The sequence below is a fragment of the Struthio camelus genome, chromosome 12, assembly GCF_040807025.1.
Source record: "Struthio camelus isolate bStrCam1 chromosome 12, bStrCam1.hap1, whole genome shotgun sequence".
NCBI lineage: Eukaryota > Metazoa > Chordata > Aves > Struthioniformes > Struthionidae > Struthio > Struthio camelus.
In genome coordinates, this window is record NC_090953.1 from 19,514,997 (window position 1) to 19,518,369 (window position 3,373).

Consider the following 3,373-nt stretch of genomic DNA (forward strand, 5'->3'; position numbering starts at 1 on the left):
AGACCTTTGTAAGGTTTACTTTAGAAAAATACACCTTATCTCTACGTTCTGTGCCTATTCAACAGTAATAAGGAATAGGCACCAGACGCTCTTACTTTTAAGCGTATGATAGGAAAGCTTTACAAACCAAGAAGCAACACCCTTATTCATATTCTTCGCATACACAAAAGTAACACTAACACATGCAGTTTTCAAAAGTATATTCACTGAGCAAATGAATACTAAAGAAGTGGCATCCGGAACTTCTGCATTGCAACTTAACCGCGTAAGGCAAAAGGGTGCCAAATTCTTCCAGACTGCTGCTTCTCTGCTGCACACAGAATATTCTTACAAACAGATTGTCTCTAGGCTCTCAAGGACAACAGACCACAAGAACAAACTATAGCACTGATCAGAAAAGCTCAAGCGTTCTTTGTGTAGCCAGGTAAACTCATTAGTTTCTATGCATTCAGGTTTGAATTCCGTATGATAAAAACATCCTAAAGAATAGCAGATATCTGCATTGCCTAATAGTGTGTGGTCATTAAGCAGAAAGAAGATGCATATGTAAATTAATTTTAGGGACAATAAGTAGTCAAGCTTATAACAAAATACTTATTTTGCAAGCTAAATATACAAAACACGATAGAGTCCTTCTGGTTCCTGTGAGTGGAAAACAAGTAGCCTTCAGAATAACAGCTTGATGTATTTGCCAAAATTGAACAAAACTAGACTACATTACTAAAAGATTTTAAACTAAGATGTTAAAACATAAACCAGCTGTGAATTAATGTTTCTGTTATCACCAGTAATTAGTCAGGTAGCAGCAATACAAAAGTTTAGGGTGTGTCTTTGCCCTTCTTTCCTTCAGTTTTTATTTTTGTTTAACTTCACCCTTCCTACTATCCTATATGAAAGGCGCTCAGACTTCAGAGGTGACAGGAATTTCTACATTAGAAAGTACATGTTACAACCACCCATTTGTATGCTATGTTTCCTTTAAAACATTCCCTTATTCCTAATCTGAACATGCTTTCTAGTGGTCTTAAGTCTTTCACACAGGCTAAATAATACAGACTCCTTCAGGACAGTCCTTTCATTTACACTGTGCCTAGGAAGAGATTGTCTCCTGTCCCCATCTGTCCAGTTCCTCCAAAAGTCATTTAAGCCAGTTGTGCATTTAAGATTACGTTACTTTTAGCAAATGAAAAGGTCTCGAACAGTTCAGAAACACCTATAACATCTTAATGTATTTTTCATCTGCCACTTTTTGCCACTTATTTAACTCAGGCTAAATGAAAGACTGATCAAGCACATCAGTGGCATTTAAGCATTTGCACATTTTTTCAGTACAATAAGGCTCGAGTGCTTGAAGTACAGAACATTTAAATTCAGTTCAGAAGGCCCATCTTTTCAAATGCTTCCTTACAAGGCAAGGCAATATTCAAAATTTAGGTATCAGCATTCAAGCCAAACAGGAACCACTAAGTAGGAAGGGTGTACAGCATCCACACAGATAGAATAACCCATCACCTTTCTCTCCAGGACTTTTTTTTTTTTCCTTTTTCTTTTCTTCTTTTTTTTTTTTTTAAATCAGGTCAGTAAAATTATCCTGAATTACAAACATTATCAGTTCTGGTTTCTGCTCAAAGTAATTTGAATTTTGCTGAATTCTAAGGAACAGTCTCCTTTGTCAGCAAGCACATTCTTCCCTCTTTGGTTTGTAATTTTTCATAATATATATATTCTTTACATGTTTTTTTTTTTTTTTTTTCAGTTAAATATTTCCTTTCTGTTCAATTAACAGCTAAAGTAGTACCGAGCCTGAGAGTGATAAAATAATTGTGCACAACTGTGGAAATAGAAGTTTGATGGAGGACTATCAAGGAAATGCGAACATAAATTCATTCCCCGCAGAGACTTCATATTATCAGTGAAATCCTGCTCCTCTACTAAATTTTTTTTCCACAAAGGAGGCTGTAGTAAATATGCTAATGCACATTGAACTAGAATAAGAGCAGATATTTAATTATCTGTATTAGGAGGGTGGCCAAAGATGACAGATAGCTGGCTACTGAAAAGTTTCTGTCCTGAGACAGGAAGAGATTGCAGAGTTGGAGGTAGAAACAACCAAAGTTTACATTTGTAAGGGCTGAAATTCTCAGTTTACCACATGATTTTTAGAGAAGAAAAGTATTTAAATCTAAAAGATTGAGTTTGATGTAGAAAAAGACAAAACCAAGGGAGGGATATACACATGCATCCTTTGAGATAATGACCTCAACAGATACGTGTCGTGCTGTTCAGATGAGAGCAACAGTCTGTTCTTTTGGTTTTACAAAATAATTATTTGCCAGTCTGCTATTTACAGGAAAGGAGATTTAGCTTAGATACAAGAAAAAAAAAAGGTAAACAATACTTTAGCAGTCTACCTTGCAAGTTGGTGGAATGCTTTCTGAATAGAAAAATCTCTTGTCTATGGAAGAGATTGCAGGTTTTTGCAATGGAAGGACCCTTGTCTGCCCTCACCAACTAACACCTTTAACGCCTACTCAAGCTTTTGATCGAGAACACTAATTCTTACTTTTTTAAAACATCTTCTAAATACTGTTCCAGACTGCTACTGTGGCCCTGTGGGGTAGGCTACCATCTCAAAACTAGCATAGATTAACCTGGTTCTACCTCAGGGAAAAATGAATCAGAGAAGGCAGCTTTCAGTCAAACGTTTGCTTCTAGCTTGTGTGAATATAAAGACAAATAGGACAGAACTTAAAATTTTCACTTACCTTAAAAAGGCAAACAGGTGATTGAGTGAAATTTTAACAGATTCATAAGACGTTTAAAGAGGGAGGAGGCAGAAGTTCTCCCAAATATATGTCCTTTGATATACAAAGGTAGGATTTAGAGATTCAGAACATATCAGCCAGGAAAGGTATTAAAGGAGGAGATACTAAAGCTTTATTAGTTTGTTTAATTAAGAGACTGGGCCACTGACAAATACAGCACGGTGTCAGGGTGTGTGTTACAGTTCAGTTTTGGCACAAACCACGGATTTAGGCTCATCTGAAAAAGCAGTTACCCTCTATTTTTCTTTTGTACAATTTCCAGTTGTTAGCGGTCGGTAAGGAACCTAATGTCAAAAATAAACGAATTTGACACTGCAGAGACAGCTAGCATTCTTACAGCCATACGGGGACAGTCACTCCTGTCAAGTCAGACATACAAGCTGTAAGCCTGTTACATTCATATTTCAATCAAGAATATCTTTAAAAGTTTCCTCACTAGAAGATACCCAGTGGAACGTTTAAGTCTAAAAAGAACAAAGTTATTCCTTTAGTATCTTGAAATTCATAGCCCAACTCTTTTGCTGCAATCCTGTTTGGCAGATGTCCAA